The sequence below is a fragment of the Diceros bicornis genome, chromosome 19 (assembly GCF_020826845.1).
Source record: "Diceros bicornis minor isolate mBicDic1 chromosome 19, mDicBic1.mat.cur, whole genome shotgun sequence".
In the NCBI taxonomy this organism is placed as follows: Eukaryota; Metazoa; Chordata; class Mammalia; order Perissodactyla; family Rhinocerotidae; genus Diceros; species Diceros bicornis.
In genome coordinates this window covers 19,329,889-19,355,074 of record NC_080758.1, presented here as the reverse complement: position 1 = coordinate 19,355,074, position 25,186 = coordinate 19,329,889, and the positions used below count along the sequence as shown (strand labels likewise).

General features: G+C 39.5%; 1 protein-coding gene across 3 annotated transcripts in view; it reads right to left on the bottom strand.

Moving 5' to 3' along the window:
* The window catches only part of ZHX3 (zinc fingers and homeoboxes 3), a 130,786-nt gene that overhangs the window by 48,003 nt on the left and 57,597 nt on the right, over positions 1-25,186 (bottom strand). For all 3 annotated transcript variants that reach the window (XM_058562689.1, XM_058562690.1, XM_058562688.1), the window contains one exon: positions 20,177-20,295. The gene's annotated coding sequence lies outside the window, so the exon portion shown is untranslated. The remainder of the gene's footprint in view (positions 1-20,176; positions 20,296-25,186) is intronic.

The window sequence follows — 25,186 nt, the reverse complement described above, 5'->3', positions numbered from 1 at the left end:
TCTGACAATATTAGGACAAATGGAACCAAATGTGATCCCACAATAGGGTCCCTTTACAGCATGCCCAGCAGGACCCTGGCTGGGGGTAGAACATCTACAGGAGGGAGGAGACAAAGGATTCTAGACCTAGGCAACTTGGAAAGGGTAAACGCTTACTCTCTTTTCTCCTTTCAGTAAACTGAAGCAAGAGAGGAAGACACACGGAATGCCACAGGAGCCTGGAATTCCCAAATCCCTTTGGGAGGATTCGAGGGGACCTGAATTAGGAGAAATATTGATCGGTGATGTGTCTATGACTGCAATGTCATCCTTCCTTCACAGGCCATGTCCCACTCTCACACCTCTCACTCTCCGACTGCTTTTGCCGCGGAAAAGCGGAAAGGAATTGGGATACTTATTGCTGAGAGGCAGGAAGGAAAAAGGAGGGGGGCGGGGTGAAGATGAGAGAATTTTGAGGTTCAAGAGAGATATACTGACAGAGTTCACAAACAGGACCCTGTTTCTCAGTAAAGAGAAAACAAAGAAGAACTGGGTCTGGGGGTTTGAGAAAGGAAAGAGGCAGAGAAGTCAACATTTACAAACTGCCCACTGAGTGCCAATTCTGGGTAAGGCAGACTACATGAGTTACCACATTCGATTTTCACAGCATCATATCATACTTATGAATGGTGTGAGTATTATAGTCTTTTATAGTGGAGGAAAGTGAGGTGCAGGGAGACAAGTAATTTCTCTTTGTTGACAGACTAAGGCGCCTCCAGTATGATCAGAGGCCCCAGGCACGGTTGGCAGGTTCCTCCATGCTGTGCCTCCTCTCTGCTCCAGAGTCCACAGCCTCTTGCTCCATGTGAGTTGCAGCTGCTTGCTTGTCTGTCTGCTCCACTAAACTAGACTGTCAGGGGCTGTGTTCTAGGTTCCGTGTCTCCAGCATTTCCTTATGTGCCAGGCACAGGCCCCAAAGCTACGGAGGAACCAAGCAAGAGTTAATGCTGAGGCGAACAAAGGACCCGCCGAGGCCCAGCTGTGTGAATTTACAGCCAAACTAATGAGCACACCCCGTTACATAAGTGCTTCTCTCGCTGTGCTCGGCAGCCACTTGAGGAAAGCAGGGCTGTCTTTCTTTTCCTGTGCTATATATAATCTCTGTTTTGGCAGGAGAGCACGCTACAGTTCCACAGCTCAGTCACATTACATATTAATTTTTTCTTAAAAGAAAGCAAATTTTCTTTTACTGTTGATGCCACAAAATAATAATACAGACAGCTTAAGATTTAGACACTTTTCCCACATTTCCAGCATTTTTCTATCTCAAAAACATTCATTATTTCTGGTTCCACTTTGAGAAGCAAAGAAAATGAGATGCTGAAGAGACAGCTTGCAACATTCCATAATTATAGCCTTTGATGCTGGAACCTCAAGGCTCCAATCCCAAATGGGACAGTATTTCCCTTTGGTAACTAAATAGTGGCTGATCCATTAACCCAGAATATATATATATATATTTTTCAAGAATATATTTTTGGTACAGAGTAGGCCAGTTTTGTTTTTGATTCTTTCCCATCTGCCTCCTGGGCCCTAACCCTGGAATCCATGACCTTGTGACCACAGAATGAATGCTTCACAGAAAGAATCATTCATTTGTCCTGAGACTTGATTGAAGATGGGTTTTGCTTAGTAAACCTCTTCTGTAGCTATTAGTACAGTTACCTGAAAAATGTTTTCTGAGACCTTTAAAGGCATACATTTACTAAAAATTACCATACTAACTTCATGTTAGTCCTAAAAGTTTCTTTAATTTCTAGAAGCCAAAGTTCGTTATTCTAACATGAATTGTTATATATACATACACACTTGAACACTAAAAATTACATGTAAGTATATTCAGTCATTTATACTTTCTGCCAATTTGGTAGGGCCTTCCCCCACATCAATTCTTCCAAAATGGTGAGATTTCTAAGAAATAAAATCATGTATCTGATATTTTCATGGGATGACAGGTTAATAAGAAAAATAAAAATAGGCTTTCAAAATATGAATTATATTAGCATTAATACTAACTTGTAAGTATGAGTAGAGCTATTATTTATAGGCATAGCTCTTATAGAGAATATGTGTACATTTTAAGACTTGCTAACACTGGGCGGCTCAATTATAGCAAGTACTATTCAAGGGTGGCAGATCACTGCAGTTGGAGTCAGATAAACCTGAGTTCCAACCCTGACTCGGCAACTTCCTAGTGCAGGTCACTTGGGTCTTGGGCGAAGTATTTAACCTCCCAAACCTCTTTTATAAAATGGGAATGGTATCAGTGCATACAGTGTAAGGTTCACTATGAAAATTAAACAAGATAGTACATGTGAAAGCATCCATGATGGGCGTGTTGAGAGTTAAACAGAAGTCTTGGGCTTCCTGCCTCTTTCCTCACTCCCTGCACTCCCCAGTCACCAAGGTGGCCCCTATGCAAGGTTTCTGAGCACTGTCCCTCTGCTCTCACTTGCTGACTGCTGCAGGCACTTCAGTGACCCACACTGCCTACACACACACACACACACACACACCCTCCCTATATGGTCCTCTGCATCACAACCATATTTGCCTTTCCAAAACACATAGATCATTGTCTTCAGTGATCCTCTGCAGGATAAAGTCTGCCCTCTTTAGCCTGGTGTCATGGTCCTTTCTTAGTCTGGTCCAACCTGCTCTTTCTGAGCTCATGGCTCCTTGCAAACCCAAGTCTTCCCACTCCAACTCTGCCCAGGCCATCCCCCTGCTTCAAGCCCTTCCATGACCCCCATGGCCTAGAGGATAAATTTCAAAACTGCTTCATGTGGCATTTGAGACACATGTTATCCGGTCCCTGTCCCTCTCTACTTTCACTGTTTACCACTCCTTTCCCTCCTCCTACTTTATACTAAAGCAATTCTACTTATAGTACCTGGAACCTCCATGCTGTCTCATCACTCTTCAACTTTACATATGCTCCTCTTTGCTCAAAATATCCTTCTCCTCTCATCTATTTGGCAAACTCCTAGATGATCTTCAAACTTCACTCAAATCCCCTCACTTCTGTGACAGTCTGTCAAGTACTGACTCTGTCTTATACACTTTTCTGTTACTGCACCTGCCATGGTGTAACTATTTTTCATGTTTTCTTGTAATTCACTAGAGCACTATAAACGTCTTCTTTAGGGGATGGACCCAGGACTCAGTCTTGCACAGAGCAGACATTCAGGAAATGTTTGTATTGTTGAACGGAAGAAGCTTCCAACCTAGGGGGAAGATCAACTGAAATGCAGGGGATATGTGTTACCATAGCAGTCTGCGACTGTGAGAGTAGGCAGAGGGAGAATTCTACAACATTCCCATTTAAAATGTTAAAATGTTGGTGACTGCCAGAGCTCAGAAAAAGAAACGCTTTTTATGTGGTTGCAACTCTAATGAGTCAATTACATTTACCTAAAGCCCGTGGAACTCAAAACTGTATTTTTCTCCCCAAAGTCTCATTCTTTTATAAAGTTCTTTGCTCCATGGAATACTCGTGGGCAATTGCTTTTGCAGTTTTTGGCGATGCCAGTTTATGGTTATGTTTTTCTGTTCACTGAACTGGCTCATTTCTTCAGGAGAACAAACTGTTCTGCACTGAAGCAGGAATTGGCTGGGTTCTAACAAAAAGATTTTTCCCCCCTGACAGTGTTTTTGCAAAAGACCCAAGTCAATTTATAGCCAAGTAACAAAAGGTCAGAAAGGTCAGGCAAGCAATGGGCGTAATTCCTGTGTGTCACAGCCAATAAAGGAAATGGGTGGGAATAAATAGTATGCAATTTTAACCTGAAATTATTTGTGCAAAACTATTATTGTAAACTATACAAAGAGACTCATGGCTTCCAATATAAAGGATTTCCCACTCTAATTTCTTTTAAAGGCACATTTATAGTGGAAGAGCTGAGATGACCTCGAATTCCTCATTTGCAAGTGGAAAACGTCAAAAACTTTTTCACACTAATTTATAAAAAAACTTGGTCATTGTTTTGCAGCCCTCAAATAGAAATGTTCACATAAAAAATTAAATATCTCATAGTTAAATCATAATTAAATACAATTTGCTTGGCTGAATTTAATATAAAATCCTTGCCAATAGAGAGACAAAATTGACCAAAAGGATAGGATAAGAAAAGGCTCTATAAAGGCGATAGTTTACCTGAATTAATCATGCTACAAGTGTGACAAACTACTACATTATTCAACTAGCGTAACAACAACAACAAATGCTGCCATTAAAGCAGACATGAAGAACTGACATCACCAGCCAAGCAAGTGGAAGACAGATGAGTAACATCCTGTACTGGGCGGCCAACCAGGCCCAGGTCCGTGGGTCTGTGGAGTAAGGAAGCCTTTCCGATTTCAAGGCTGTTAGAAGGCCCCCTGTCGTGATGTCTACAGTACTCACCATTTAAAAGCCTAATCATCCAAAAGACAAATGGTTAAATACAATATTGTCATGGTCCAGACAAGATGGCATAAACAATTTCTCCCCCTACCTCCTTGCTAAGTACTATTATAAACCCTGGAAATAACACACGAGGCAACCAAAGGAGAAGTTTGAAAGGTAGAAAAAGGAAGGTAAACAGGTTAGAGACCCCAGGACTGGAGGAACAACATAGACGCAGGGCATCTTATGACTGCCCCCTGCCCCATCCAACAAAAGAAGGCGGCCCAGGCTCAATGTTTCCCAAGCCCCAGCCTAGCTACAAAAGATAGGTAGGCTCATCCTTTCCCATGATAGAATGAGAGTTCCACTGTCAATACCAGGCCAGCTAGCAGCACCAACAAAGAGGACAGATCAGGAGCCCACAGTCAATAAAACAGTCTGGGGAAACACTCTCACTCCCTGCAGGGTCCCCAGGAAGTACTCTTCATCCCAGCAGGATGGAGACTCCCTTCCCTCACCTAGAGGCACCAGGCAGCATAGCCTGGGGAAACTCCTTCTCCTCCATCAGATAGTACCAGCAGGGACCAGTGGGAACCCCAGCTGCACCAGATAAACCAAGCAAACCAAAATAATAGCAAAGCCTCTGAAAAGTAAATTGTCATTGGAACCGCAGCCCACAAAAGTAGATCTCAATCTGTGTGCTAAACCTAAATAGGGTGACTGCCTGGTAAAATAAAAGATTTAAATATGACCCAGAGTCTCCTAACATAATAGCCAAAATGTCCAGAATAGAAGTGAAAATCATCCACCACACCAAGAATCAGGAAAACCACAACTTGAATGAGAAAAGATAATCAACTGATACCAACACCAAGATGAATCTGATGATGAAATTAGCTTACAAAAGATTTTAAAGCAGCCATCATAAAAATGCTTCAATAAGCAATTACAAATTCTCTTGGAACAAATGAAAAAATAGAAAATCTCATCAAAGAAATAGACATTATAAAAAAGAACCAAATGAAAATTATAGAACTGAAAAATACAATAACAGAAATAAAAACTTGCTAGATAGGCTTAATAATAGAGTGAAGATGACAGAGGACAGAATCAATGAACTTGAGGATAGAGCAATAGAACGTACCCAATATGAACAAAAGAGAGAAGACAGACTGAAAACAAATGAACAGAGCCTCAGGCACTTGTGAGACAATAACAAAAGACCCGAAGTTCATCTCATCAGAGTCCCAAAAGGAGAGTAGAAAGAGAGGAGCTAAAAGAGTATTCAAAAAGGTAATGGCTAAAAACTTCCCAAACTTAGAAGTTTGAAAGACATAAACCTACAGATTCAAGAAGCTAGGCAAACCTCAAACAGGATAAACCCAAAGAAATCCATGCCAAGACATATGATAATTAAAGACAAAGAAAAACTCTTGAAAGCAGAGAAAAACAACACATTGCCTATAAGGGAACACCACTTCAAATGACAACACATTTCTCATTCAAAACCATGGAGGCCAGAAGGAAGTAGCATAAGATTTTCAATGCTGAAAGAAAAGAACTGTGAACCATGAATTCTATATCTGGGGAAACTATACTTCAAGATTGAAGGGGAAAAGACATTCTCAGACTAAGGAAAAGTAAAAGAATGTGTTGCTAGAAGACCTACCCTTAAAGCATGGCTAAAGGAAGTTCTTCAAACAGAAAAGAAATGATAAAAGAAGAAATCCTGGAGCATCAGGAAGAAATAAAGAACAACAGAAAAAGAATATGAGTACATAAAACAGACTGTCCTCCTCATGAGTTTTATATTATATTTTATAAATTATTTTATATTACATATATTTATATATTAAATATAATATATAATTATATTTAATTACTGAAACAAAAATCGTAACACCATCTGATACTCAAGGTAATTATATTTAAAAGGGGGAAGGTAAAGGGATCTAGATGGAAGTATGGTTTCCACATTTCACTCAAAGTGGTAAAATGTTGATACCAGTAGACTGTTATAAGTCAAATATGTACACTGTAATACCCAGAGCATCCACTAAGAAAATGATACAAAGATATATACTCAAAAAAAAAAAAGTCAAGATAAAATCCTAAAAAATGTTCAAGTAACGCAGAGAAAGGCAAGAAAAGAGAAAGAGAAGAATGAGAAACAGGAAACAAAACAAATAATAAAATGGCAGATTAAAACCCTAACACATCAATAACTACCTTAAATGTAAATGGTCTAAATACGCCAATTAAAAAGTAGAGACTGGGGGCCGGCCCGGTGGCGCAAGCAGTTAAGTGCGCGCGCTCCGCTGCGGCGGCCCGGGGTTCGCTGGTTCGGATCCCGGGCGCGCACCGATGCACTGCTTGGTAAGCCATGCTGTGGCGGCGTCCCATATAAAGTGGAGGAAGATGGGCACCGATGTTAGCCCAGGGCCGTCTTCCTCAGCAAAAAAAAAAAAAAAAAAAGAGGAGGATTGGCGGATGTTAGCTCAGGGCTGATCTCCTCACCAAAAAAAAAAAAAAAAAAAAAAACTGGAAAAAAAAAAAAAAAAAAAGTAGAGACTGGCAGAGTGGATAAAAATACAACCCACCCATATGCTGTTCACAAGAAACTCACTTCAAATTCAATGAAATAGATAGGCTGAAAATTGAGTGCTGTCCATACAAGAGATAGAATATCAACAGCTATTTAAAATTATGCTTATAAATAATTTTTAATGATACAGAAAAATGTTTAGAATATTACATTTTATAAGACATGATAAGTAAACATTAAATATTTTCAATGCAAGATACAAAATGTATATATAACATGGCTTCACACTATATGTAAATAATTTCTAAATAAACGCCTAAAAAGAATGCTATCAAGATATCACTAATAGGAATCTCAATTATCTTCATTATGCTTTCCTATATTTTTCAGATTATCTACCATAAGAATGAAGGGCTTTTATAATCAGAAAACAATGTTATTTTTAAGAAATTCTCTTCAATTAAAGCAGTCTATTAAAGATAACTATGTTGCTGCCAGTTGATGAAACTAATATTTATCATTGGTAACCACCATTAACGTGGACGTTTCTACTGGTGAGTTGGCTGTCTACCCCTTCCCTGCTCCCCAGAGGACCAGAGGCACAGGGAAGAAGGCTTAGAAGACCCAGAAAATGTTCTCTTTAGAAGCTTTGGGCATAGGACCCAGGAGCTGGGGGGTAGGGAGTGGGGAGAGAGCAGACAGATGTGGGTGGGAGACAGTGTGAACAGCAGAGCACGACTGTTCCACACCCGCCTCACTTCCAGTGGTCTTCCGACTCACTCTTCTAGGTCTCCACAAGTCTGATCACTGAGCTGGTTCCGGTGTTTCCTCACTCCACCACCCAAGGCCACATGAGTATGTCTTGGTTCTCAGAGCCCAACAGAGCCTAACACAAGTATCATCCCAGCATGCTGGGGGCCACAGTACAGAACAGGAAATTCTTCTGTTTTATATTGCCAAGTCAGTATCAATTTAACACTCCCATCTTCCTTTCTTTTTCAAAGTCTCTCCCTAACTTTATCCAGGAGCCCTGTGACAACCTTCCTACTATAACAGGCCCAATCCTTTTTCTGGCATTTCAAGTAATAAACCTCAAAATAATTTTCAATTTGTCCTTACCCTTTATTTGCATATCCAATCTATTATTACAAACGAGATTCAACATAGAATGTAGAAGGTAGTACATATAATGATTTCTAAGGTCCCCTATTTGAGATTTATAATTCCTTTACCAAATGATATCTTTACTCATTCTTAACACAACTAACAAATGAACACTATTAAAATCAAAGTGAAAGCTCTGACTAAGATCCTTTCATGTATAAGATACTTCCTTGTTGATGTTGCTATGGCCCTATTTAACAGTCTTTGGGACCATTTCAAGACTTCCCACTTTTATCACCAATTCTTTTATCACCAGTTGCCTTTTTCTTTTATTGAGAACATGGAATCCCATCTCTAGGGCCATACGGGATAACTCAAAGCCAACCTTGACCTTAAGGTGCTTTGCAAACATTGCAGGACTATTTTAGTGCTCCCACCTTTGCCATCTCCCATAGTTAAACTACCAACACGATGAAGTCACACAATTTTACAAATACCTGAGCACATATTATTTGAGACCATATTAATGTTTAAAATAAGCTTTTATTTTACCTGTTGTCTTGCTTTTTTGGGCTAGAGTGGAAAAAGCATGAACTTTGGAGTCAAAGAGTGTCCCTATTACTCATTAGCTACACAACTTTGCAGCCTCTCCATCTATAAAATGGAAATAATTATGCATACCTCTTATAAGGATTAAGTAATATATCACTTATAAAAGTGCCTGGCATATCATAGTTGTTCTCCTGGCTCCATTTAATATTCTTACCTTAGTTTCTTTTTTCCACCTACTTCTCATTTATGTTTCCTTGCTGTATTTTATGAACCTGAATGAGTCACCTTAAATTCTTTTGGAACAGAAAAAGCTTACAGTTCTGCGTCGCTTAACACAGGGACACGTTCTGAGAAATGTGTCATTATGTGTTTTTTGTTGTTGTGTGAACATCATAGAGTATACTTACACAAACCTAGATGGTATAGCCTACTACACACCTAGGCTGTATGGTACTAATCTTATGGGACCACCATCATATATGTGGTCCATCATTGACCACAACATTGTTATGCAGTGTATGACTATATAAATATACAACATAAAAATAGTAGGCACTCTTCTGGGAAGTAGGGGTGGGCGTTGACTGGGAAGGGACATGAGGCAACTTTCTGGGTAATGATATCTTGGTAGGAGTTTGGGTTACACATGTGTATGCACTGGTCCAAACTCAGCAAACATACAGTTAAAATTTAACTGCAATGAAATGTACAAATCTTACCTTAAAAGGAAAAAAACCTGTAAACAAACAATGACCTCTACTTCATGATATGCATGCTGAAGCACTGAGGGAGAATACATAAAAAATACAACGGACAGATGGCTGGATAGAGGGATAGGAAGCACACAGAGTAAAATGTTAATGGTCAAAACCTGGTGGTAGGTATACGGCTGCTCACGGTAAAATTCTTTCAACTTTGCAGTATGTCTGAAATTTTTCATAATAAAATGTTGGGGGAAAATTTCCTACGGACAAAAATGGAAGGCACTCAATACATGTTAGTTCTCTTCCTGAAACCTCTCCCTATCGTTATTCATCCATTTGCTCATTTACCTGTAAACACTTACTAGGCACACAGTGTAGTACTGCGTAGCACAAGTTGCTTAACCTGAAGCCCTCTGAATCTCACTTTCCTATCTATGGGATAATAACTGCAAGTGCCTCATGGGATTTTTGTGAGAATTAAGATGAGAGAATAAGAGAATAAGATGAGAGAATTAAGAGAATTAAGAATAAATTAATTATAACACTTAGCCCAGTTCCTGCCACATAGCTGGTGTTTGATAAACGCTAGCTGTTATGCCAGTATAACATACAGTAAAGAGCATTATAGTGTATTATTCCAGTGTCAAGTAGTGGTTAGAAGCCCAAGTCCTAACTGATGGCTTGGGTTCAAATCCAAACTCCACCACTTTGTAGCTTTGGGCAAAATTCTTAACTTTTCTGTGCCTCAGTTTCCTTATCTGTAAAAAAGGGATGATAAGTGTCTCTCATAGGGTTATTATGACAATTAAACATGATAATATATAAAAAGTGCTTAGACAGTGGCTGAACAGTGTAAGCATTCAATCAATGTTAGCAAATTCACTATGCTGGATAATCAGAGGGCATGAAGATTAATGCGTAAGTCCCTGACACCTCAAGGAGTTGATAATCCAGGGCAGGAGAAAGCCATGTCAACAGAAGAATCCCAAAGTGCTGTGTGATGTGTACCATAGGCGATGTGCTACAATGGGCTTGAGACACCAGAAAAACAGACTGATAATAATGACTGAGGAAGACCAAAGAAGGCTTCAAGGGTGTGGCATTTGATGATCTGGGACTTGAAGGCAGAGAACAGGGAGAAAAAGCTCCATAATGTGAAAGTACATGGTATAGACAGCCTATTAGAGCTTAATAAAAGGTAACTAAGGGCAAGTTGGAAGATTCGTGACTGGGAAAGGATCAAGATCAGATGGTGGATAGTTCTGCTGATGAACATAGACTTAGTTCTGCAAAAGTACTTTGAAAAAATGGTCATCCATTCATATTCTCTGCTAGGTTAGTACAGGTGAGTCTTCCAAATTAATTGTCAACCAATAACTTACTCTTGATTTTTCTATCTGATAAATACCAAACACTGCTCATCATTTATCCACTGCACTCTTTATATTGAATAACTAAAAATTCATAACCATAACCATTTTACTAACTCAAGGTATGAGGACATATCTTTACTCAATAAGAAGGCCCAGAACCTCTGCAGGGAGGGCCAGGGAAGAGCTTATTAACAGCGTCGTGGAATCGAGTTCATTAGCACCACTCTAGCTGGCTCATTGCTTTGAGGTTCAACTTGGAATCTGACCCAAGAGATTAAGTTCAGGAAGGGAGAAATGTCCACACAGCAGCAGAGAAGAGTTGGCTCCCTGTGGACGCTGCCAGCGGGCCACACTGTGCCTCTCAGAGCTCGCTCTGCTTTGGTAAATACGTTTCTGATTGCCGTAGGCATTGAGCAAACCCACTAAGCCTTACCAAAGTGTCTTCAACATGAGAGCCTGAGGGGAGTGACCAGGAGACGGGCAGGTTTTATGATCAAAGGCACCAAATACTGCTTCAAAATCATGTAAATTAAACATATGAAGTACACATGAAAACACCTTTTCTTTTCAGCACTGTTGCTTATCTTGGTATAAACCAAACCTTTTTCAGCAGAGGCACCTTTGAGTGAGGTGGGTGGGCTGACTGGTTCAGGCTCAGAGGAATAATCTCCTGGTCTGAGAGTTCCATGAAGGCAGAGACCATGACTGTCTTGCTCACCGCTGTATTCTCAGGGCCTAATACAGTGCCTGGCAGGTAAAGGGTGCTCACAAAGTATCTGCTGACTGAATAAATAGTCTAGTCTCCAACTTTGTAAGTTCAGAAATATGATTTTGTTTAGTTCACTGAGATTATTAAATTCTTAATTGAGTGGGATAGAAATGGTTTAATACCAACCAAACTCAATGGAGACACACTGGATTCCACCCCCAAGCCTCCATTTTAGAGAGGGTATAGCTTTCTAGGAGCCTCACTATTCCTGTCATTTACCCAGAGTTGTCCTTTCCTAACATCAAGGTATCTGGGAAACAGAATCCCTAATCAGGTTGCTGCCTGAGGAACAAATTTAGAGCTTCCAAGAAGGTTTTCAACCTGTACACGCAGCAAGCCCAGCTTTGCAGCAACCAGAATGTCTGCCCCAGGCCAGTGAGGCATCTCCCCTCCTGAGGACAGAGCGAGACGTACTCTTAGAGAGTCCTTCCCTCCAAATCCTCCTGGACTCCATGCAGACTCCCCGTCTGCTGCCCCTTTGCAACATTCTTCATTTGAACATGATATAAACACCTAGCTTTTAAGATTTTTCTGTTCTTAGGACTTTAACTTGGCTGCTTCCTAATGACAAAGGGCAGACCTTCATCGACATATGCCTCCAGAGGACTGCTTGGGTCTGGCCATCTCCGCATGGATGTGCACCAATTTTCAGGCCTCAGCAGCAAACACTGCAGCAATATCTTCAGAGAACTCCAGGGTACTAAGTGATATCTTTGGACCCATGACTCTGTATAAGTCTGGTTTGGAATTTTTTTTCCTTAAGTATAGTATCTTGCATTGACTAATTTTCCACCCACTTGGCCTCATAAAATTTTCAGAAAAATCTCTCATCAGCATAGCTTTTCACTACTGTACTTTTTAGAAAGGTCTAGAAAATTAATTATTTCAGGAAATGAGCCTGTGGAAGGTCATCATTATCATTTATTTACCCATTCAGAGAAGGAGACTTAACTCTAAAGCTTTCTTTCCTATTCTTAAGCCAGTTTCTACCAAGGACAACATAGTTTAGGGAAATCAATTGAACACTGCCATGAGGAGGATGAGGTCACACAGTGGACATCTGCAACTCCAGATGCCACATCTGGACCAAGGTTAAAACTGTTTGTTGCTGAACTCCTTAAAAACTTGAGGGAATGCTACCTGGTTCCCAGGACTTGCCTATTTCTAGTTTATCAAGTAAGGGTCCAACAGTCTGTAAATTTATCACATATTTGTGTGGTCCAAATGACAATCAGGAAAAGGTCACCTCTCCTACTATTTCCCCCCAGAACAGTAACAACAACAAGAGCAGCTAGCAACGGTGAAGCATACAACACACACTGGACCCTGTTCATTCTAAGCACTTCACATGCAGTAGTTCATTTAACCCTCTTCACAACCCTTGGTACTAGGTATTATTATTGCCTCCAATTTACAGTTGAAGAAACTGAGGCACAAAGAAGCTAAGTAACTTGCCCTGCCCAAGGTCACTCAGCTAGTAGCTGGTGGAGCCAGGATTTGAACCTAGGCAGCCTAGGTCCAGAGCACACACTCTTAACACTACATTCTCCTGTTGTCAAAGAATGCAAGAACAAATTATCATCTGGAAGAGAGATACAGTCTACGAATTAGAGTTCTGGAGGAAGCTGAACTGAACAAAACATTCAAATGACTGAAGAAAACCACTTCCAGAATGGAAAGACCTGAGAAAAGAAACAAGAAGGAGCTCCTGGGGTCTCTCACATAATTAGCAATCAAAGAGGGTCACTAAGACACAGCCTGGAAACATCTGAAAACAACATGTAGAATGAAAAGAGAAAAAAAGAACTCTAAGTAAACAAGTTAAACAAGCAGATTATGTGAAAGGGAATCCAAAAGAGTTAATTTTGATTTTTTTTTTTTTTAGTAACAGAAGCCCAGAAACAAGAAAATCTAAAATAAAAGACCTCAAAAAGAAAAAGAAAAAAGATAAGTAAATCAGAATACTTCAAGCTGTCATCTGTAAAGAAACAAAATGATGCCACCTCCCAGACCAGATGCCCTCGTCACTCCTCTACCTCCAAGCTGTCTCCAAAAGCTGCAGTCAACAGCTGCTATCTGCATTTCCTCAGCTCCTCCAGACCCCAGTGTGAGCTGACTTAGGTACTCTGTGAGAACTGAGCATGCTGGGATCACTAACAGTTTTCTAATTGAGAAAACCAGTGGCTTAGCTTCTTCTTATTCTACTGGACCTGTGGGTGAATGGTCACTGCTAGCCACTCTCCCTTGTACAAAATCATCTCTTCCACACCACTCTTTTCTGCTTCTCCCCTACCTCTTCCTCAAGCATCAACATGGCATTCAGGCCTGGTTTGCAATCCCACTTACTAACTTAATAACAATGCCTTGGAGCCTTAGTTTGCTGGCCCACAAAGTAGGGTAGTAATAATTTCCATACACAGGACTATCAAGAAGATAAAGCCATTTGAAAAAGCTCTCACCATCCTGTACTGGACATGTGTTACACTGCTCAGTACGTTTCGATTTCCTGCACATAAAGCCTGGTCTTTGCCAAGAGGCCAACCTAAGCCCTTTTAATTTCTGTCTACATGCTCTACCTGGGCAGATTTTATATCTGTTCTTATGGCTTTGACATCCTTCTTAGAGCAAGTGTGTCTCACATATTTATCTCCAGTCCTCACATCTCACCTGAGTTTCTGACCCATATTTCCAACTGCTCCTAGATACGTTTTCCTAGATCTCTTGAAGGTTTCTTAAATTCAACAAGTCCTAAAACAAACTCTCCTCTGTCTCTCTCCAAATCAGTCTCTACAACCCCCTCCGTGTTGTTTACCCCCCTCCATAAGTTGGTCAATATTTCTACCATCTATTATCACCTTCCCTAAACCAAACATACGTAAAAACTCTCTGAGTCATCCTCTAATTCCCAATCTCACCTAACTCAGACACTTGTATTTTTAGATTCTGCCTCAAAACACCTCATCTTCTCTTCTCCATCACCACTGCTACCACCTTGTTCAAGTTGCCATCATCTCTCACCTGGATGACTGCCACAGCCGCTTAACTGACTTCCTCCCTGCAGTCCATGCTTCACACGACAGCCAGAGTTATCTTCCTAAAAACAAACTTGAGCATACTCCCCTGCTTTAAAACCTTGTGGTAAGGCCCACAGGATACAAACTGAAACTTGTTGGCTAGGAATTCAAGATACTTCACAATCTGGCCCCAACATCCCCCTGTCCGGTCTCATCTCCAGCCACTTAGGTATCTTCAGGCTTTGATAGACTTGGGCAATGAACTTGGGTACCTTCAGGCTTTTGCCCTTTCATTTTATTCTCTATCTCGCAAAGCCCTACTGGTACAGTAACACTCAGCTCCTAGGATGCCTTTGCTGACTCACCAAACATCACTTTCTCCTTCCCTCTGTGTCTCCAGGCCACATGACACATCACATCTTTTGCCATTGCTGGTGTGTATTCATGCCACTTCCTCAACCAGAAAGGGGACCCCAAAGGCAGGAAGCTGGAACAGAACTGTCTCATCTTTGTATCTCCTGCACCTAACTCAGTGTCCATCCAACTCAGAGTGAGGCCTCGATGGTTGTTAACTAACTGAATCAAAAATAGCAAAATCCTTATGAGTACTAGGCTGAAGCCCAGAAGAATTAGTACACCTCAAAGAACAAACCCAAAATGTGAAAGGAAAAAATAATGGGGGTAGATAAGGATAGGAAGAGGGGATGCCAAAACAGGGAGAAACTGAGTTTCCTTATACAGAAGGAAAGGAAAGTTCCTGCTTTTGCTTTGATGATAGTAAATAAACATAGAAACAAGTGTTATTTTTAGCACTAAGAGAATTCAAAAGATTGTTCACCTTTAAAATGTGTTTAAAAGTTAAAAGAAGGGAAAGCACATTCCATAAGACAGAAGGTAAAACAGAAGAGAGACAACTGGACTGGCCCCGTGGCTTAGTGGTTAAGTGAGCGCGCTCCGCTACTGGCTGCCCGGGTTCGGATCCCAGGCGCGCACCGACGCACAGCTTCTCCGGCCATGCTGAGGCTGCGTCCCACATACAGCAACCAGAAGGATGTGCAACTATGACATACAACTATCTACTGGGGCTTTGGGGGAAAAAGGAGGAGGACTGGCAATAGATGTTAGTGCAGAGCCGGTCTTCCTCAGCAAAAAGAGGAGGATTAGCATGGATGTTAGCTCAGGGCTGATCTTCCTCACAAAAAAAAAAAAGGAGAGAGACAACTAAGAAATATAAAAATTAAGAAACAAAATGTATATAGAAAACATAACAAATGTCATAGTAACCCTAAATTAAAGAGGATAAATTCACATATAAGTTATAGAATCTTCAAGATTGGTTGAACAGAAGACAAAACCCAAAATATTCTGCTTGCAAGAGATAAGTTCTGAAACAGCAATAATGAAGTTAGAAAATGTAACAAAATCACTACACAGGAAATCCATAGGCTATGAAAAAAAGAATAGAGGACAAGCATGGCTTTAAGTATTGCCAAAAGACAAAAATAAAAACTAAACATGCAACTAGTAATCTCGAGAAATAAACAAGCAAAAAAAAAAAAACCTGGAGGTACTTTTTTAAAAAAGAAAGGAATTAGATATTTTGAAAGCAAATACCAAAATACTTTGGAAGGACCCATATGAAACTCAGGAGGTGCTGCCTGTGAGAAGGGAACTGATTGCCTGGGGAACAGGAGTGAGGAGGCAAATGATTTTTCACTACCTCTTTTTGTACTTTCAAAGTTTTATGTTTCAACTAAAAGTTTCTGTGAAGAGACTAAAAGTGATACTACAGTAAATTTAGTTACAAAGAAAAAAAGGAAATGCATGAAATTGGAAAAATAGGACATAAAAAGAGGCAATAAAATTGTAGGGGAATACTATGTATATGTTAATAAATTTGGATAAAACTAAATAGATGGATTTTTCTATTAAAAATGTAAAATCCTAACATTGGCAAAAATAAAAATACCTAACTAGACCAACATCTTTTTAAAAAAAATCAAACAACTACATCCCCACAAAGCAACTAGTCTCTGATGGTTTATTAGCAAATCCTTTCAAACTCTCCAGACACAAACAATTCACATTACAGAAATCATACCTAAAATAGATCAAGATATAGGTTATCTAGTTTATTCTACTAACCTAATCCTAAAACTGGCTAAAGAAAATGAAAAGAGAGAAAACTATAGACAAAGCTTACTTAGAATTCAAGCTCAAAAATTTAAAAGAAAATGATAGTAAATAGAATCTAGGAAAATTAAAATTTTAATTTGTGTCATATCAACAGATACCAAAAATTCATTTGTTAAAATCCAACATCTATTTTTAATTTAAAAATTCTAAAACTAATCACAAAGGTATATTTTCTTACCCTTATTAGAGTATCTATTTAAAACCAAATGCCAATATTATACTTCAAGGAAAAAATGAGCCATGCAGTCATTAAAAACAGACAAAATAGGGGTCCGGCCAGGTGGCACAAGCGGTTAAGTGCACGCGCTCCGCTGCGGCGGCCCGGGGTTCGCTGGTTCGGATCCCGGGCGCGCACCGACGCACTGCTTGGTAAGCCATGCTGTGGCGGCGTCCCATATAAAGTGGAGGAAGATGGGCACCGATGTTAGCCCAGGGCCGTCTTCCTCAGCAAAAAAAAAAGAGGAGGATTGGCGGATGTTAGCTCAGGGCTGATCTCCTCACAAAAAAAAAAAAAAAAAAAAAAAAACAGACAAAATATGAAGAAGCATTTTATCATCACTGTTAATATAGTATCAGAAGTTCTTTCCAATACAAAGTAACATGAAAACAAACAAGAAATACAAATACAGTAAAGGCAGAGGCAAAATGCTTTCATATATAACACCATTGTATATTTATAAACCCAAAGGAATCCTTTAAATGGTTAGGACGAATTTAAGGTGACCAGAGTTATTATCATTATAGAAAAATCAATAGTATTTCCCGTCTTCAAATTTGACCACACATGAAAATCACCCAGGCAGCTTTTTTTTTTTATAATTTTATTTATTTATTTATTTTTCCCCCCCAAAGCCCCAGTAGATAGTTGTATGTCATAGTTGCACATCCTTCTAGTTGCTGTATGTGGGACGCGGCCTCAGCATAGCCGGAGAAGCAGTGCAGCGGTGCGCGCCCGAGATCTGAACCTGGGCCGCCAGCAGCGGAGCGCTGGCACTTAACCACTAAGCCACGGGGCCGGCCCCCTCAGGCAGCTTTTTAAAATACTGATGCCTACGTTTCACCCCAGACAAATTACCTCAGAATCTTTGGGGGTGGGACCAAGCGTTAGTATTTTATAAAGCTTCTAAGCTGATTCTAATGTGCAGCCAAGTAGAGATACCACTACTATATGCTTAATTATCTAAATATCTTAAAAAAATGTGATGGAAAAAGTATAACCATTCATGATATTTGCAAATGGGAAGAGGAAGACTGCTGTAAGGGAACAGGAGTTCAAAAGAAGAAAACTGAGGGGCCACCCAATGGCGCAAGCGGTTAAGTGTGCATGCTCTGCTACAGCAGCCCGGGGTTCGCTCGTTCGGATCCCGAGCACGCACCGACACACTGCTTGTGGAGCCATGCTGTGGCAGCGTCCCTTATAAAGTAGAGGAAAATGAGCACGGATGTTAACTCAGGGCCAATCTTCCTCAGGAAAAAAGAGGAGGATTGGCATCAGATGTTAGCTCAGGGCTGATCTTCCTCACACACACACAAAAAAAACAAAGAAGAAAACTGAAAGGGGATATAGTTAGCTACTGTGCAAATGTCTCCAGCCCATTGCAGTTTAGGCAAAGAGGCAGGCAGTTGCCCAAGTAGTAACTTGGAGGGGGACACGACCCATGGCTACAATGGAAGGATGGCAGCAAGAGATAGTCTCTGTTGAAGTGCTATTGAGACAGGAAGCAAGCATGAGGATTTAACAGGGGCTGAAGTGGTACAGGGTTACCTGCATACCTGTATGAGGTTATATATGAGAGAAATTCCTAGAAATGCAATTGCTGAGTCAAACGGTATGTGCTTTTAAAAATGAAAGATTAATTTTAAAAGATCTTAAAGGTGAAATAGAAAAAGCATGACGTATAGAATAAACAAAACACCATACTTGATAGCTGAGGAGTGGAGTGGAAAAAAATGAGATAAGCTGGAGCTAGGCAAGATGGCTCAGTATTGCCATGTAGTAGGTACACAGACCAATGTAACAGAAAATTCCTGGTGATTCCAATTTGGTTTTGTCCTTCCATTAACTTTGCCCTCACAGCAGAAAACTGAAGGAGAAGGAGGGTGGGAGCCATGTGGCTATCTGGGAGGGGAAGATTTTAGGCAGGAGCATCTCTGGATGGACTGAAGAACTGCAGGGAGACCAGTGTGACCGAAGCAGAGTTGGTGTGAAGGTAAGTACTAGAAAACATGCATATGAGTTTATTTGTAAGTAAACTCGTCTTATGCCATTTTTAGTTTAGAAGATTGATATACAAGGCCACTAAATAATTTTTACTCAACCTTACTACTCAAAGTTAAAGAATGAGCGAGCTGGAATATATCATATATCCAACAGTAGACTTGCTGCAATTCACAATAAGGCAGGACGTTCCAGAAGCTACAATTGTGGAAAAATTCCCATGGGCTGAGTGGCCCCAGGCTTTGGAGGAGTGATGCTGCCATGGAATTGTCTAAGTCAGGATGTTATGCACAGAACTTCCAGCATTATATACCATCAATGACTCTAACTCCATTTCCTCCCCTTTCTTTCCAAAAATTTCTACTCAGCACACCAGAGAAACGTTCTTAACTTTATAATGAAAAATAATGTAATAGATTTCCTTTATTTAAAAACTTTAACAACAACAAAAAACACCCCACAAAGTCTAAGCTTGTGAGTAGCTAAATAACAGAATAAGTTGAGTTCTCAACTCAAAAAATAAATAATTAAATAATAACAAAATTTTAGTAGGGCATATCTATTTCACTAAGTGAAGGCTATGTCTATTTACATTGATTATTTCCAGTCTGCTGCTTCGTCTGTAGTATTAAATTTAGCATCGAAAAATGTTTCCTATTTTTTTTTTAATAATTTTATTTATTTATTTTTTCCCCTAGAGCCCCAGTAGATAGTTGTATGTCATAGCTGCACATCCTTCTTGTTGCTGTATGTGGGACGCGGCCTCAGCATGGCCGGAGAAGCGGTGCGTCGGTGCACGACTGGGATCCGAACCCGGGCCGCCAGCAGCGGAGCGTGCGCACCTAACTGCTAAGTCACGGGGCCGGCCCCAAAATGTTTCCTATTTCAGAGAGCAGTGCCACACATCTTGTAGCCTGAGAATACGGCTTGCACTCAGACTAAAAGTTGGCCTTGGATTAAACCTGCACATCACAGAGACACAAAATATAACTCTACTTTTATAATACCCAACAGTCAACCTAAGATATAACAGGTTCCTATCGAGTGATCGAAGAAATCATCTAAATATAAATACAGAATACAATAGAGATTTGTAGATTAATCAAAAAAAAAATCATTTGATCAAAGAGTCAACAATAAAAACCGAGAGAGGAGAAAATAAAGAACGTTCAACAGCAATACAGACTAAATATGGCTATAAAGACTTAGGCATTACTAAGTTACGGTAATTAATATGGCAAGAAACTTGTTAAAATCCAGAAGCATACTATTTACCTGGGAAACATAATTTTTTCTGACTTTATTGGTTTCTCCAGTTTCTCTCTTCACTTTATGCAGCCCCTATGCATCTTTAAAGGTTCACTTGTTGTTGCTTCTGCAGTTGCAATTCAGTCCTACAAAACAAGCAGCATGTCATCACTTTATGAGAAAAAAGATAAAGTATATTCTACGAAGCTGAGTTATCCAATCTACATCAATCTTCTTTCCTAATTCATTTTCACCAGAACTATACACAAACAGAAAAACCAAGCGGGTGAGAAGAGTAAAAAGAGGTTATTAAAATACAAACTAGCAATTTAAAATTATTAAAAATGCTAGTAGAAACTGAAAAATATAAATGGAAATAAGGCACATTCAATTGTCTCTGATAATAGATCAGAACAAGATGATTCATTAAAATCTGTAATTTTAACACTCTTTACACCAATGAGTTACCATCTCTCTCTCTCCTAGCTAAGTTTGAGATGGCTGAGCAGAAATGATAAAATTAACTGATGTGTGGCCTTACAAATTCAAGAATGCACACCATTAAGGATGTGCTGTTTTCTGATGCTCTTCCATTCAAAGCCCTGGAGTTTTCCTGGCTTGGATTCTAGAGGTACAAAAGATGGTCTAGACTGTGAGTTCCAGGCCAAGGAATATTATCTTCATCTTTGTCACTGACCCTTATCCCTATGTCATTCCATTCTGCCCAGTGCCAATGATGGGCACACAGTAACTCTTGGTGAATGAATGAGAGAGTAACTATGTTTTCAACAAACACTCGAGAGGGTCAGGACTATCAGTATCTGTGAATGTAAATAAGTTTGCCTCTCAAAAAAGCACACCTCACCAAAGTAGCTCCCAGTTATCTTTCACCATCATTCTTATGTCTTTAACATACACATAGCAAGCTGTTTGTGTCAAGCACTGTTCTAAGAGCCTTAACCACATTAACTAATTCAATCTTTATAACAACCTTATAAGGTAGATTATACTATTCTAATTGCCCAGATGAGGAAACTAAGGCACAGACAGGTTAAGTGAATTGTGTAAGGAAACGCACTATGCTGCTGTTCATAGGCATGGGTTCCTGGGCAAATATAATCTTGCAGTAGGCTGCAGTCTCATCCACCTATTTCACTTTTACTGCTGTCTTGGTATAGTAGCTTAATGTCTAGTTAAACCAGCTCTTGTCTGAAAATTTTCCTAATTAATAATTTATTGAAAAACAACTTTTAATTCTCCACAAGTTAAAAATTGACCTTTTCTTATTTAAAAAAAAAATTATCCAGTGAACATCACAAAAAGTAAATCTTCCTGATTTTATGGAGTCAAAAGAAATAATTATTTTACACTGAATACTCACATTCACCCACTACATCAGCTTATTACATTTATTCCAGATACTTTGCTATGCTTACCAGATTCATTCTAACTTGAAAGTCGCAAAGCCCTTACTCAAGCAAGGCATTTATTCTTTTATTCTCTAGTCCAGTTGATTGGGACATGATGCTAATGAGGCCAAAAGCTGTGGGTTCAATCCACTACAAACTCTTAGCTTTGTTTGCTTCATGTCTACAAACTCTCAGCCTGGATGGCATATTTTGGGTCATAAGAGGAACCAGGTGGGAGCATGCAAGACAACTAGCATAAATACATCTGCTGGAGAAACAAGTCCACATACAACACAGGGGGCAGAAGCAGGACTATGGGGCAGAAGCACCAACTTCATTCATAAAGAAAAGCTTTATGATCATTGGCAAAGCACTTTTACCTTTCTGAGTAAGATCTTCTCAATCTCAGATCTATTGCCAGAATCTAACCTAAAGTCCATCCTTCCAAAAACAAAACAGGTATAAGACAAAAATAAGAAACTAAAGTATTTAGCTTTTGTACAAGTGCTGCTTGATTGATCTGAAAACAGAATTTTCTTATTCCTGATACCAATTCCACTGACAATAAAAAGCACTTGTATGGTTTTAGAAAGTGTCACAAAAATCTCTAAAGGTGCAGTATAGCAAACCATCAGAAAAATCTTACTGCAATTCCACAGGTATATCTTTGATTCTTTAAAAATTACTCTTAATTTTCATAAAACCAAAGGCTGTTCCATCTCCAAATAATATGAAGTTATTTTAAACACGCCTTTTCAATTAAATGAAGAAACCAATCAATATCAGTCCAGATCACATTCTCAAACAACCCAGGGCTGACTCAAGGTAGAAGTCTTACTAGCTTCTACGAATAAAAATGAAAAAGCAAAACTATATTCCTTAATTGTTATTTTAGGAAGAAACATACTTGGGATCATCCATCTGGGTTTTCCTGCCCACAGGTGGAAAGAACTTCCCCGATGTACTAATGCTACAAAGCACATGGGTTCCAACAGTCACAAGGTAACTATGACAGCAAAGCCACAGTTATCTATGAGATCACAAAAACTATGATGCAATTTCTTTTAAATTGAGGTAAAACTCATATAACATAAAATTAACCCTTTTAGAGTGTACAATTCAGTGGCATTTAGTATATTCACAAAGTTGTGCAACCATCACCTCTACCTAGTCCCAAAACATTTTAGTCACCCCAAAACAAAATCTTGTACTCATTAAGCAGTCACTACCATTCTCCCTGCTTCAGTCCCTGGCAACCACTAATATGCTTCACATCTCTAGATTTACCTTTTCTGGGTATTTCATATAAATCCAATTACACAATATGTGACCTTTTGTGTCTGCATGATGTTTTGAGGCTCTTCTGCATTATAGCATGTATCAGTACTTTATTCCTTTTTATGGCTGAAAAATATTCCATTGTATGAATAGACCACATTTGGTTCATTCATTCATCCACTGATAGACATTTGGGTTGTTTCCACCTTTTGGCTACCGTGAATAGTGCTGCTATGAACATTTGTGTACAAGTATTTGTTTGACTATTTCTGTCTTCAATTATTTTGGGTATATCTAGAAGTAGAATTGCTGGGTCATATGGTAATTCTGTATTTAACTTTTTGAGGAATTGCCAAACTGTTTTCCACAGTGGCTACACCATTTTACATTCTCACCAGCAAAGCATGAGAGTTCCAATTTTTCCACATCTTCACCAACACTTCTTATTTTCTGTTCTCTGTTTGTTTGTTTTAATTATAGCCATCCTTACGGGTATGAAGTGGTATCTCATTGTGGTTTTGATTTGCATTTCCTTAATGACTAATGATGTGGAACATATTTTCATATGTATGTTGACCATTTGTATATCTTCTTTAGAGAAATGTCCAATCAAGTCTTGGCCCATATTTTAATTGGGTTGTCTTTTTGTTGTTAAGTTATAAGAGTTTTTTTATATATATTATGGATACTAGGCCGTTACTAGTTTTGCAAATATTTTCTCCCATTCTGTAGATTCTCTTTCCACTTTCTTTTTTTTTTTTTTTAAAGATGTTATTTATTTATTTATTTTCCCCCTAAAGCCCCAGTAGATAGTTGTATGTCATAGCTGCACATCCTTCTGGTTGCTGCATGTGGGACGCGGCCTCAGCATGGCCGGAGAAGCGGTGCGTCGGTGCGCACCCAGGATCCGAACCCGTCCCGCCAGCAGCGGAGCGCGCGCACTTAACCGCCAAGCCACGGGGCCAGACCTCCACTTTCTTAATAGTATCTTTTGATGCAGAAAAGTTTTAAATTTTGATGAAGTCCAATTTATTTACTTTTCCTTTTTTTTTTTTTTTTTTGTGAGGAGATCAGCCCTGTGCTAACATGTGCCAATCCTCCTCTTTTTTTGCTGAGGAAGACTGGCCCTGGGCTAACATTCGTGCCCATCTTCCTCCACTTATATGAGACGCTGCCACAGCATGGCTTGCCAAGCAGTGCGTTGGTGCGCACCCGGGATCCGAACCGGCAAACCCCAGGCCACCGCAGCAGAGCACACACACTTAACCACTTGCGCCACCAGGCCGGCCCCTATCTACTTTTCCTTTTGTTGCTCGTGCTTTTGGTGTCATTTCTAAGAATCTATTACCAACTCCAAGGTCACGAAGATTTACCCTTATGCTTTCTTCTAAGAGTTTCGGCTCTTACAATTAGGTCTTTGATCCATTTTGAGTTAATTTTAGTAGATGGTGTGAGGTCGAGATCCAGCGTCATTCTTTTGCATGTGAATATCATTTGTTGAAGAGATTGTCCTCTCCCCTATTGAATGGTCTTGGCACCCTTGTCAAAAATCAATTGACTATAGATGTATGGGTTTACTTCTAGACTCTCAATTCCATTCCATTGATCTATATGTCTATCCTTATGCCAGGACCACACTGTTTTAATTATTGCAGATTTTTAAAACTAGGAAGCATGAGTCCCCCAACTTTATCTTTCTTTTTCAAGATTGTTTTGAGTATTCAGAGTCCTCTGCAATTCCATATGAATTTTAGCATCAATTTTTCCACTTCTGCAAAAGGTTGCCAGGATTTTGGTAGAGATTGCATTGAATCTGTAGATCACTTTGGGTAGCATTGCCATCTTTATAATACCAAGTCTTCCAATCCACAAACATGGGATATCTTTCCATTCTATGATGTAATTTTAAGTCACCTTAAAATGTCCTTGATAAGGCAATGCAATAAGTTTCTTTAGTTGTCTGTATCTCTCTGGTAATCTACTAACACCCTGGAATAATTCACAAATATTAAGTTTACACTTGTCATGGACAGTCCAGTATTCACATTCTAGAGAAGAAGTGTCAATTATGCAGGATCTTTCTGTTTGCTTTTGTCTATGGAAAAGGTGAGAACTCAAGGATTTGCATTCCCCTGGTTTATAGTTAATTTTCATCATCTCCAGTTCCTAGTAGAGGAATTGATACACATGAACTTAATATGTTCATCGGTAAGAGCAAGCTGTTTAATGGACTTCACAGAATGGTATCATGAACTCTCTTTCATATAGTTCAAATCCAAAAAAATTTATTATGAAGCATTAACTACTCTGTCAAAGATTGTGCTCAAACACTCTTGATTAGTTAGAGCTT